At 39.3% G+C, this 14336-nt stretch overlaps 1 protein-coding gene across 8 annotated transcripts in view; it reads left to right on the top strand.

The window, feature by feature from the left end:
- si:dkey-237h12.3 (teneurin-3) overlaps window positions 1–14336 on the top strand; it is a 305241-nt gene that overhangs the window by 13224 nt on the left and 277681 nt on the right. The window lies entirely within an intron of this gene.

Consider the following 14336-nt stretch of genomic DNA (forward strand, 5'->3'; position numbering starts at 1 on the left):
ACTCAAGTGTCGATGAGCTTACACGCTGCCTTGCTAAAATGGACCAAATGTGTGCTTTCAGACTCAGGTGGGGGAGGAATTTCAGGGGAATGAATTAACCAGGGGCCTGTAGGAAGGCGAGATTTGGAAATAAGAGCCAAAGACTCTTAAGTCTTGAACATACGCACAACTTTTTGGGTTGTTTTCCAGTAGGCATGCATGGTATTGGCATGATATTGGTATCGTGGGATAAAATAAGTTCAGCCAATACATTGTCTGCAGCCTAAAAATTGACAGAGAATCCGCTTCTCTTTATTGTCCCTCAAGGGGAAATTAGTTTGCAGCTGGAGTGCACTGAAGACAACATACTCAAGGCCAACATCAATAAAATAAAACCCAATTAAAAAGGTAGAGGTTTGACATGATAAAGATAACAGAATTTAAAGAACTAAATGCACAAATTCATACCAAAACCAAAATTACTACCAAGCAGTGCAAAATGCATGGCTGAATGTATGCATGCGCCATAATCCTTCATCTTATGTGTTTTTCAGCATGATCGACACACCAACATATTTCAGAAGATTTTTTCTTGAAATTATTCTATTTTTTCAACACTGAATGAGTATATTTGAAAAGGGAGCATATATTATAGAATAAAATGTATTTTTTTATGTCTGTTTCTAACAGAAATAGTTTAAGCACAGGAAAGTTGGTGTTGTTTACTTTTTAAAAAGTGTCTCTCTATTGGTATTATGTGAGGTAAGATGAGTTGGAAATGATGAATATCAGCAGGAATTCAATTCTGTGCACCCCTAGTTTTCAGCATTTGGAGACAAGGCTTTTGGCTGACAACCAGTAGGTAAAATGTGCATGGTTAAATCTGAGCCTGTGAGTCGCAGAAGCCTTAGAAAGTGGTGTTAATTAAACACAATGCTTTGCACATCAGCTGGGTACATTTCCTTCATTTATCGTGTCTCAGCTTTAAAACACTCTGACACATTTCTGTGCTGCTGTCCATGATCCACAGAGAAAAATGTTGATCTGATTTCACCGTGCCATGGATCAAGCTTTAAACGCATTCTGCAAACACACGCATCTGTGTCCACATGATAGCCCTGAAGGACAAGTATATCTGTCCAAGGCTAAACTGATTTATGGCTATTGTCTGGAGTGCTGTTGAGGAACTGCTGCAGCTGAGGCCGTCTTCAGTTTCATGCATATTCCTCCTCTGACAGGGACTGGGAGAGTGGAGTAAAACAGATCCTCAACACTTAAAGGCCTCAGCAGTGAGTGATGCACGCTGAAGGGCTTGTTGTGAGGTCGCATAAGAAGGGAAAAACAGCTCCAAAGTAGCAGAGGAGCAGTTTTCCTTGCTTGTGCATGCTTGTAACAGCATTACAGTGACACTTATTGGGCTGTATTGAACATGTGGTCTTGTAGGCAAGGCACTGGAACATTAGCATAGCTTGTATAATGCTTCTTTTAAGCCATAGGTGATCATTTAAATGACTTCCTTGTATAGATTTCTGTCAGGCATTCACACCAACATTTTAATCTATCCAGACTCCTGAAGTTTTTTGTATTTAACCCAGAGTGAAAGCAGTTTTCTAGTGTGCTTTCGGCACATTTTGCACAGCTCTTTTCAGCGAGCAGCACTAACCCATAGAAGTGTACACAGTACCATAATGTAGCAGATGATTGCACACTGAGCACTGAGACATTTAAGTGCGCTGGCATGACCCCTCATCGAGGCTTTAGTCTAATGCCTCTGCTTCAAACTTCATTGCTCTCTAATCCCACTAATCAAAGCAGGTGACTACAATTCTGAGCAGGAAATTCTCAGGGTGGTTTTCTCAGCACACTTGCAGCTTAAAATCGTCTAATTAATTCAGGAATATTACAAGATGTGTACTACACAACACTGCCACTCCATGTTCCTATCCTTAAGTAATTTCCCCTTTCATTATTCCTGTGGAGAATTTAATATTCTGCGTGATGAGAGCTGCCTCCTTTAGGGATAACGCTGGGCCATAAACTGTTTTATAGATTGTTAAGGGCCAATCAAGATGACTCCTTTGCCTCTGAAAAAAAAATGGCTCCCACAAGATATGTGAGATATAGAGGATGGAGGAAGAGTCCATGCCCAAATCTGCATCCCTAATATCTCACCTTAATACTTGTTGATGCTGTCAGTGGCTCAGAAGATGACCTTATGAATTATAGCATTTGATATGGCAAACAGCACAGCCGAGTCGCCTGTTTCAACGCATCAGAGCAAACAAGTGAAGGTTAATGCAGCCTGACAAACTACCCACAGTTCCCTGGGCTCGACGGATCGGCTCCATGTCATATTTACTTTACATAATTGCTGCCCTCTAATCTGTTACTATTAACACACAGGCAGCCGGCCTGCCTGCGTGGCTATTGTCTCCTGCACTCTCGTTCACCTGTTTTCTCTGGCAGTGCATTTTCTCTTCCCTCCCGTGAGAATAACCGGACACAATGATAAATAGTTAGCATGAAAGTAAAGCATGCCATGATGCATTTAGGAGCACTGAAAGTTGAGAAACAAGGCTTCCATGAGGGTGAAACCTCCATCAGTAGATACATACTCACATATTTGCCTTTAATGACCTGAAGTCGAAGGATTATTTGGCTTTAGCACGGAGAATTTGTCACTTGCGGGCAGAGTTTACCCAGCAAAAATAGAAAAAAAGGTTTTCCTGCAAGTTGCCAGATAATTGCTGAAAGTCACCCTTGGATTTTTAGGGGGGAGGGGATTGCACGCTCTTGAAATGTGCTTAGAGTAGGGATATTTAGTGACAGCACTTGATGCATTACCACTGTGGTCCTTAACTACATTGTATGCTGCACAAGAGGGGTAAAAAAGCACATTTTATGGATGCAGGCAGTTGGGAGTATTTGTGCTTTACTCTGTATCTGAAGTCCTGATGTTGTTTTTAAAGTCCCTATACAAAAAAAAATTAGATTGCTTCCTTCAAGTCATAAACATCTTTTATTAAATTCTTTTATTTAGATTTAATTAATATATATATGTCTTTGGGAGCTTGGCTAAGAATATAAATAGCATTTTATATTACCTTAAAGATGCATTTACATAGTGATTTCCATCCTGAGTGTCTGCTCTGTATAATGTGATACCTGCCATTGCATTTTGATTGGAAAGGAGAGTGGAGCATTCTCAAGGGTACGACTACCATACCCACCTCGTGGCTATTGTAGACTCCCTGCATGACCTAATAAGCTGTGCATATCTGAAATTCATCCCTGCAACCTTTTGTGCTCATATTGTGCAAAACACATTGAGTGGTGGTGTTTACGTACAAAACAGTCAAGCTGGTAATTGTTTTTGACGGTACGGAAGCCTCTCTTTCACTGTGTTTGTATGACATAGATTGAGGAGATTTAAAGCATGGCAGCTTTCGGATTGTTTTCGTACATTCGCCGCTGGCCAAAGCAGGCTGAGATGAAAGCCACCTGCGAGTAAGCCACATGATGCTGTCCTGCTGGTCCGGCTCTAGGAAGCGGCATCGCTTCACACTGTTGTAACCTCCAGATTAACATTTATGGCCCAGCATGCTCTGCTGGACTTTCTGGGTCAAGACCAAGTGGCAAGATTGAGGAGTGGGCCTCACTTTGTAACAGTACAACTCTCCCTCTGTGTGCACAGCGCTGCTGCGCCTGGCGGGGAGAGACATGAACAGAAATATGCTTAGTTCTGTCACAGGGAGAACAAAATAGAAATGCATTGTGCTCTCTGCTTGTGGAAATTGCTCTGGGTGAATGAATACCTGCGCCTTTTCCACTTGCAGTGAAATACTGACCTTATATTCAAAGCCAGGAAATCCTACATATTTAAAAGACATCACAAAGACACTAAGTACAAGTAAAGCTGTTTTACCTTTCAAGACATAGTGAGACATTTTCTGTCTAAAAGTAAGAAATTAAGGAGAACTTTTTTACGAGTTGAAAACATGTTTTTAAACTTAATGGTACCTTAAATCACCAAAATCCTTGGGATGGATTTCTTTACACAAAGCAATATTTTCACCATGCCTGCAGGAGATTTCCAAGAATAGCTTCAGTCTGCCAAGGGCCTTCAGGATACTCTTTTGTGGCCCCTGGACAGCCCAGCTGGAAGTTTAGCGTCAGCTATGGTTGTTGATAAAGCAACCTCAATTATTCTGTTGACGCAATCTATGTAATGCTAGTGGGTGATGTGTGGGCAGCCAATCAGCAATCCGTTTACTCTATGTCTTTTATTGTCAGCAGGGTGAAAAAAAAGAAAATATTGAATACCAGCCCATTGAAGAGTGTAAAACAGGCGCCTCCGAGTCAGTGTAATGGCATACAGGTCAGCAATCTTTCACTTCCAGCCGAGAGCTGCGTGCATTCGGAAGCTGGTCTCAGCCATTCGCTACAGGGCCAGCTCTTGGAGTTTCACCCTGGAAGTAGAGAAACCAGTGTGATGTTGGTGAATTTTCAGATTGATGTTTCTTTAATAAGGCCTGCAGTCTCTCAGTATTCTGATAGTGTACCATCATGACCTACATACGCCTTAAAATGCTGACAACTGGAGAATAAAACCCTCCAGTTTCTTTATGGATGGTGTTTTTCTTTTTTTTTATGTGGCACCATATGCCTAAAGAGAAAATACACTTGATATATTATTCTCTGTTAAGTGCAAACTTATTCTTATTGTGTGCAAGCAATTTGTATGTCTTCTAATTTCACATTATTAAAGTGAGTGTTTTGATTCCCTTTGTAACAATTACATAAATGCACGAGTGCAACAGCAGCTAGAAATCTCTATTTGATATTTCCCAGCAGTCACAGCTCCACTGGAGTGCTTCACTGCGTTCCTGTTGCAGTACAGAAACCTCCCCTCATCTCTCCATTTGTCTGCAACTATTATATGATCGCTGTATATCCCATCCTCCCCTGCACATGCTAAAAGAGAGAAGGTTATTTTTTTGTATAGTCATGTGAGATTTTGATGAGGTGTAGTGTCAGCACTTTGAGTGTTTATGTGGTTGCCAGGTTTGTATGCTCGCAGCATTTCAAATGCAGTTTGAGCAATGACTTGACACTGCTCTCTCAGAGCTCTGTTGACAGGCTACAGTAGTAACACACTGGCATCTCTAAATGTGCAGATAAGATTGTCATGCTGGACTGATATTTGATTAAGAGTATGTAATAAACCATCACTGTTGAGTTGCAATAACACTATACCTGCGATAATCCTGAATTTCTCAGGATATTTTCATTTGTTCACCAGATGTTTTGTGCAAAGACTCTACAGGAATTTCATTCTTCCAATCACCCTCAGTGGCGTTGTTACTGCTCTGAAACTTCATTACAATGCAGGCTTTGTATTGCTACAATTGAATTTATTCCCGTAACAATGGGTCGATCATGGATTTGTTTGTAAATTGCCACAGGTCTGTGCGGTTGATTTCTTTCTTTTTTTTTTTTTTTTTCGCTCCGTGGAGTCAATTCATTATGAGCAACCATTACATGACAATTGTTGACACTGCCTTGTAAGCTTCTCAATTAAGCAATGTACATGAACATCGTTACTTCCTTAGATCCCCCGTGTGAAATAACATGGCAGAGATGCCAATTTGAGAAAATAGCAAACTGCAGCCCATTGAATTAAGACCGTCTGGTGTAATTGGGTGTGTGATATGGAATGAAGCGCCTGTTTTGATAAGAGCCTGGTTCAATACCAGTAGCCTTGGATACAGATAAACGCTGCTCCCGTATTTATGAATACATTGAATAACCTGCTATTACCAGGAAGATACTGCAGAAGGAGCCTCACAAAACCCTGCTTTTTTTATTCCAATTGTCCGCACACCTAGCAATTACATTTTAAAAAATGAATTTGGCTGTGCTGGCAGTTTTCCCCTTTTAACATTCAATGAATACATAACTCTTACTGTCACTGGTGAAGGGTTATTTAGGGGATTTGTAAACATCCATGCTCAGCTTGTTATGTTGTATCCTTGCTCTGGCAGGTGCCTTTTTTATTATTTAATTCTCCCTGACAATAAAATGGTAAGGATTAGACGCTGACCGCTGTTATTTACCAATGACACACAAGAGAAGTTGAAGAAAACAAAATGAAAAGAGTTCAGCGCTGTTTTTTATTTTGGTTTTCATTGTCTCTCTGGCTTTGTTTGCCATCTAAATGTCCTGAAACTAAGGAGGGATCGTGAGGCTCCCAGCTCCATGTGTGTGGAATAATCTGAAGAGGCTGTATCAGAGATTTGCATCACTTTACTCTACTTGTGAATATTCGGCATCATACACACAGACAAGAGACTTAAGATGGAGCAGGATTTCATCATCGGTCCTGAGAGTCTTGCTTTGTGTTATACGCTCATCTGTCACAAAGTATACTAAAGATATCGCTGCTGCTGTTGTTTAATTGCTACTAAATTATGTCTGGTTTTGATTTTTTCTTTGCAGTTCCTTTCCATCTTTGTCTGTTTATGTTTTCCTCTCTATTATTGTCCGTGACTGTGCATATTTAACCCTTTAAACTCTGCAAAAATTCGAGTCTTCGGTTGTTTTGCTTACGGTATTTGGATTTCGTCTTCTAATGCTTCATATTCGAAGTAACTAAAACTTGAGAAATTTATAATACAGATGTAACGCATGCTTTAGCTATGATGGCCTCATGTTCTGTCATGTAGGGATGGACAAGATTTTCAAATATTTGAACTGTTAGTTAATGGAAAAAAATTGACTTTTTCATCCCATTATCTTATCTAGAAAACTAACATGCAATTTTACATTTACACACACTCGCTGGCAAAAATTTAGGGAAGGCTTAACCTTCCTGATTTCCCTGAGTACTTTAAAAGGGTGACTGGTGATTCAAAACAGTGCCTGCTGCATCCTCCTTGCTCTCTCACCACTGCTGGTGAGAGAGCAAGGTCCCAGTTTCGAAACCATTATGGGCACCAACCAAATTCTGTCGGTACTCCCAAGTACCGATTCATGTAAAATCAAATGGTACCATGTTTTGGTACCTAAACGCATCCTTTTGACTGCAACAGAGTGGAAGAGTAGTCAATTTTCCATGCCAGGCATGAATGCAGCATTGCACGCATGTGAGTCAGTAGCAGCTAACTGAATCAACAAAACAAGCATGGCTGATAGAAAGCGGTCGAAGGTGGAGCTCCACTTATCAAAATACAATGCAGATTAAGCTGCAATATTTGTGACATGAAGTTCAAGGTTTACTACGGCAAAACTTCTTACCTGAGGAAGCAGTGTGATGATTGATGATTCTGATAGGCTTCTGCTGTTTTCTGCTCCCCCCCCCCCCCCTTCTCTCTTGTACCAAATCCTCACTTTGAACACAGTGATTTGCCCGTTTATCATGTGAATATCAACCATGGAATATACTAGATAAAGGGATACGTTTGTTCGCTCAGTCGCCTAAGAGACACTGGGTTAAGACACGGTGCGGACTGCTTAGTGTGACTGCGTCCTAAAAGTTGCTCTCCATCTCTCCAACTTGGTGCAGCTGGTTCTGTATGAAGCTCTCTGTCAGGATGGATGGATTCAGAGTGATTTTGATGGCGTAACAGAGCCACAGGCTCGTTGTCACTACTTATTGTAATCCCAGAATGAAACAATTTGCCACTTTCTGTTAACTTTTTGCAGTAAATACAAATATAGCATAACACCCTGTGTGTAACGTTTATGCTTCTGCGTGGATGGGCACATGATTGATTGATGAGTAAGGAGCAGACTCTGCCTTACCAGGGAAAGCTGACATCTTAGTTCTGTTGGAAAAAGAACTGCATGAGGAAAGAAGATGTGCAGTACACGTAGTTCATGGTAGAGGAATTAGTTTGTTTACTTTCATTTGTAATACTTTAATTGGTACAATTTTATACTGTTATTTATTTATTGAGTTATGTTGACTCCATACTCTATTGTTCATCTGTTTTAAACTTATTCTCCCTCCATGGACCCCCACACACATTTTTCCAAGAGAGGAAAATAGAGTATTAGGAGGCAGTGGGCTGGGTTCTAATTTGTGCAATATAAAGAAAAAACACTGGGTAGTTATTAGGGGTGTAAAGGTACAGAAATTTTTCAGTTCGGTATGCACCTCGGTTTTGATGTCATGGTTCGGTACATTTTCAGTACGGTAATTGAAGCGAATAAATAAAATTCAATTTCTAATTTTTTAAAATTAAATTGTATTAAGATAAATAGGCTGAATACATTACATTTAAATGATCAATAATGCCGCAAGCTCCTTCCAAAAGTTCCATCTTGGCAGATAAAGAGGTTAGAGCTGTGTGAAATCTGAGGATAACTTCACCTATGGCGCAGCTGCAGACATGAAGGAGTCTCCTCTCCCCCCTACTCCAAGGCTGACGATTGAAGGTGGAATTAATTTGATTCACAGAGCCAGAGCACTATTGTTATAATAAAAGCAATCTTAAATAATAGGAAATTCACAACCAGCTGGTCAGACTTTGTTGTTCCTCCTTGCTACAGTGACGTTCTTGTTTGAGTGGTGCCTTTTCAAATGCTTTGATTGGTCTGCTGGACGACGTGCTGCCAGCGACACACCTGCTGAATAATGTCAGCGCTACTGTTGTGTCCATTGTTGCGTTTTCAAAGTGTTCCTAAACAGGACACTTTTACCTGGGAATATTCAGGCTGTTGCTGTCATTTGCTGTGCTTGTGTTGTTGCCAGGACAGTATGACAGTGAGTTGCGCTCTGGTTTTCTGTCTGTATGTGAGCTCTGTACCACATGTATTTGTTCGGTACACGTCTGTACCGTACCGAGAGTCCCGTACCGAATCGGTACGGTACGAAGACACATACCTTTACACCCTTACTGGTTATAGTAGTTTAGGTTTTCCATGTTGGAGTAATTTTTTAAAAACACTTGTGATGTTACATTACAAATAGTGTATGATGTTGTTTTGATATATTTGAAATTTGATAGTGTGTTGATATTGAAAATTCAGAGGTTTTGAGGTTATATAACATTTATAATTGCATATTATTAACACTCAAAAGTACTGAAAATGGGTACTGTTGTGTACTGGTAACAGGTACTGGGAATTGGTACTGTACTGGTTCAAATGTAAAAGGTACCAATACCCAATCCTCAGCAGCTATTTAAGTTTTGTTAGGCCAATTTTTTTCACAAGTCAAATATTATTGGCCTCGCTGAATGACGATACAGTGTTCAGAGGAAATTTAAAAGAGGCTCTAGCCTTTATTCATTTAGAATGATTCATAAAACCTCTTCTACATCCATTTTGCAGCCAACTGGGTGCCAATACTTTTCTCCACTGGTGAAGTAAAATAATAACTAAATGAAGATACAATTTAAAGATGGAAAATTGAAAAGCACTCCAAAATAATGAAGGCTTTAGCTTGTATAGTTTTTAATCTAAAATGATAAACATGGAAAAGAAAAACCTATCTCATACATCAATTTGCAGCCATCTGAGTGTTGTCAGGCCATTTCCCCACAGTTAAACTTATGTAGTAATAACAACAAAGATGCAACATGCAGATGGGAAATGCCAACAATCATGTATGCTGCATGCATGCCTAGGATGACTGAAAAATGGAAAACAGTTAAAGTCATACAGTAATGCAATAATATATGTGCAATGTGATAACTTAAAAGAGAAAACCCATATCATTATGTTGCACAAAGAATGAAGGCTTTAACTCCCATAGTTTCCAATCTTGACTGATTTAAACGTAAAAAGTCCTACATCAGTTTTTACAGCTGTCTGAGTGTTAGGTCATTTTTTTACCACACAGTGATGCAGTGGTGCATTAATGTTCATATATATGTAATAAGATAGCAGACCATAGCCTTAGCATTCTGATGCAAAAAACAAAGAAAGCTCTAGCTATTAGTTTTGATTTAAGATAGATTTAAACAAGATGATGTAAAAAATAAAAATCTGCTGCACTGCCAGTCTGACACATAAAGAAATGATAAGGCAACAACATCAAACATGTAACATTACAGCACCAATGAAACTGCAGCCTTCAGTTGCTAAAGAAATGAAGACTCAAGCCCTTATGACTGTTACTCTGAATTCATTTGAACATGATTTAGTCAAAAACACCTTTGTTCACTAGCAGCAGACCAAAGAGGGCCTAACCTTGAAGGGTTTAAGGACAAGAGTTCTCAGAACATTAGAAGTGTTCAGATCCATCGATGTGGATCGATAAGTCAATTGGCTGATCAATATCCAACTAGATGTTTAGAGAGTGAAAATATCAATTTGAAGGTTCATCCTTAAGCTCTGCCTTTTTACGAAATTCCCACCCATGACTGAAAGTTTCATGATCCTGAACTTTAAAACAAGCTGCAGGAAAAATGTCAACTGCAGCCGAAATGAAAAGCATGGTGAAGATACCCTCTCTTTGCTTTCAGACATAGACTACACCAGGGTGGGCCTGCCATCTGTATTTGCTGGGCATTTTTACATTTCTTTAACCCATATGTGAACACCATATGAGATCCTTTATGAATTAAAAACAACCTTCCCTAGCTAGCTTTCCATTGCTGAAGTAGTGCAAGTGGTGTCTGATATAGACCAAACTCAAAGTGATCCAAGCAGGACAGCAACTCTCTTTCTATCCTCCTCTCACACAAATGATAAAGGCTCTAGCTTTCATAGTTTATGATATTGAATCATTAAAGAATAAAAAGTCTAGTAGACCTCTGCTACGAAAGGAATGAAGACTAGTGACAGCCTCCTCATTTGGAGTTTTATTTAATATTTATTTGAACATAATTTAGTAAAGAAAAACATGCCTGCCCTTCAACAGCCATCTTAAGAAGGTCTTACGTCAAGGTTTAAAGATGGAATTTTCAAATGATTAGGGATGTAGCCCTCCATGAATGTGGGGTGACTGGTTGATCAAATATCCAGTTAAATTGATATAAAATCAAAACACCGGTCTGCACCATCATCTCTAGGTTACACCTTTACTGTGACATTTTCCTACCAGCTGTGCTTTCATGCCGGTGAACTAGCGCCTCATTTCTTAATTACCCAGAAACTACTGACATTTGTACACTTCTTGAACAGCCATGTTGTCGATGATTGGCAAGGCTTTTTGGGAGATTTCCCATAACACTCAGTTTGGATCTAACCTCTGAAAAATCTCTATTTGAGAACCTTGCACCCCTGACACTTCACCCTACCACTCAATTCAAACAAGAGTCGGGACATCCAACACTTAAACATGTAAAACATAGGGGTAGAGCTGAAGGGTTTGGGTTAGGGGTGTACTGGGATTGAGCAGAAGACACTTAAAGAAGCATCAAACATTTTTGGAAAAAGCAAAAGAGAAAGCGAGTACAGACAGAGGGAAAAGAAGGCAAGAGATAAGAGGCATTTTTGCTAAATGAAAAGAAACAAACTTCAATCCTAAACATACTTAGCTGGCGTAGGTTTGTTGAATCTGCCTAAAACTCCACTCACTTTTTCATATTTCAGGCTCAGGAAACCCTTGCAGGTGTTTTGAGTTAATTAGCTGATTAGGATGTGACACCATGACTTTCCACTATTGAACTTTTTCCCGATATTCTAATTTTCTGAGACACTGAATTTTGGGTTTTCATTGTCTGTAAGCCATAATCATCAAAATTCAAAAAATAAAGGCTTGAATTATTTCACTCTATGTGTAATGAGTCTATATAATATATGGGTTTCACTTTCTGAAATGAGTGACAAAAAATATTGAACTTTTTCATGATATTCTAATTTTTTCTAGCTGTACCTGTATATATCCAGTATTTACAGTTGGTATTTTGGTTGTAAATGTCAGCAGAAATAAAAACTGATAATTAACTTTTAAAGATAATATCTGATACAGATATATTGTTGATAATATTGTGCATCCCTAATCTTGAGACAAAACGACGAGTCGTGATTATGAAAGGGTGCAGAGTAGGTTCACATTTGTGCTTTAAATTTGATCAGAATACGAAAAAAGAAAAGAATATTTGCTACTTGAAATTTTTCCTGTGATAAATTCAATGTGATTTAACCCATCCATTGTTAGGTTACTAGTTTAAATGTAGTCTGGAGGCCTTAATTTTAGGTAATTATCAAGCATTTGCATTTAAACATTGAAAACATGGTTTTGTACACTGACATGCAGGTCTTTGCTCTTTTTTATTCATTAAATGTAGAAACTGTTTAGTAATGAAATTGTTAAGGCTGTTCTCTTTAACTATGTTTAATGAGGACATAATATTGTTTGATATTGATTGCAGGCTCCTGAATTGACTCCAAGTTTAAAACAAAAAACAAACAAAAAAAAAACATTGTGCCATTATTCAAGGGATTGATATTGCATGATATTGTCATGAAAGTGGTGATTTTAACCCCTACAATTTAGAGCCCTTTGTGAAAACAAATCAAAGCATGATTTTATACATGTTACAGGGCCATGCAACTTGATTAAGAACCTTTTTTCTTCAGATTCACTCAGATCTGTCATTTTTGAAGTATCAGCTGATCAACAATTGATCATTTCGTCTCAGATTCTGGTGTATTTTAAGGCGATAGTTTCACACTTCATGTTGCAGTGAGCAGATTAAGGCTTTGAGCCTCAATAAAGAACCAACACAATCTGGTTCAGATGGCATCCAGGATTCACAGGGTCTGGGCAACGTGCTGCTGACAAACACTTGTGTGTCTCCAAAAAATCACTGGTGTCAGGGGGAAACAGGCAGCATCTGATGGAACACTGCCCCGCTTCTCACTCTCACGTTCTCCGAGCGCCGGGAGGCACAAAAAAGGAAAAAAAAAGAAAACAGAGGAGGAGTGAAAGAGGAGAGAGAGAGGGAGAGAGGAGCGTTGAGGAGGCAAGGGGAGAGAGACTCGACAATATGAATTATGCAAAGCTGTCAGAGGCGGCTATTGTTGGAGGTACTGGCTGTGTTAAAGGAAGGCGGCCGTGATCTTCAGCAGCTCCATCAACCACTCTCAGCGCTCCCTGTGGCTGAGAGGCGTCTGATCTGTGCTCCGGAAAATGGCCAACAACAAGATGAGGAAGGAAGGGGGGGAGGTGTAGGTGGGAGGGGGGCAGGCCACTTGGTGACAGGTGGATTGTCTTGGAGGGACATACCGGCCCACGACAAGTGTGCTCTTTATTACTGTTATTTACAGAGGTCACCGACAGGGAGATCTGAGCCGCCTTGAACAGCGGCCCCTGCGGAAATATAATTACCGAACAAAGGCTTAGTGAGGAGATGCCATTTCAGCATTCTGGTCAGCGGTGGCCACTCGGCTCCTGCAAACTGCTGTGTGCTGAAGTCAGGGATGTGGGCCACCTATTTATTAAGTTAGTTTTGCAAAGAAGTTACTGAGAAAGCATTTTCGAAAATGTCTCTGAGTTAATGTCTGTTGATATGTTTATAGGACAACTTTATAAGGTTGTCTGAATTTTTTTTGCTTTTTGAGACAATGTATTTCAAAATCATGCAGTCTTCTTTACTGTACTGATTGAAAGGAGTTGATGTTTTCAGGAAACTATAGCTCTCTAGTCATATTTTAGTCCAGAGAGAGCAAGAGAGAGAGCACTGTCTAATTTGCACTGCGCATTTCAAATATATTGGTACAGAATAGGTATTAGGATTTTTGATTAATGTATTAAGAAAGAAATAAGATTTCTTGCTGCATCAATATAAACCTGTTTATTTCTCCAATTGTTTTTACTGGCTTTTGGTTGTAATGCATTATTACAGTTAGACAGTTGCTGTAGCCCATCTCAAAGCTGTTTGCACCATCAAATATCGCAAGAAGAAAGCAGTTTTTGGTATCACAACTGGGATGCTAAAAACCTAACTTCCCTACCCCAAACTTAAGAAAAGGTCTGTTTAACTGCACATTTTATGTGCATGATCAGTGAGTCTATTTGACATTGCTTTGTCAAGTGAAAAAGTTTTCTTAAGTTAAAATCAAGACAACGCATTGCTAAATCTGATAGCCCATTAATGGCAATTCCCATTATTTGTTAGCATCAAGCTAGCACATGCAGACATATATCCCAGTCCATCACTCAGAATCTTAGATTCTTTTAGTGTATTTATTTATTTATTTTGAATAACTGCCATTCACTTATGAAGAGTAATTTCCCTTCCATGCATGACCTTAGTATGCAAACGCTGCCAATGTCTTTGTGCAGTTTAGACAATGTGCATGCAATTTTTAGTTTAAACAAGAACTCACTTTTCACTGGTGTTATGTCAAGCTTAGAATTCTAGAAGTATGAATAATGAAGTTTTTGATGATATTGTCTG

Source organism: Cheilinus undulatus, linkage group 10 (assembly GCF_018320785.1).
Source record: "Cheilinus undulatus linkage group 10, ASM1832078v1, whole genome shotgun sequence".
Lineage (NCBI taxonomy): Eukaryota > Metazoa > Chordata > Actinopteri > Labriformes > Labridae > Cheilinus > Cheilinus undulatus.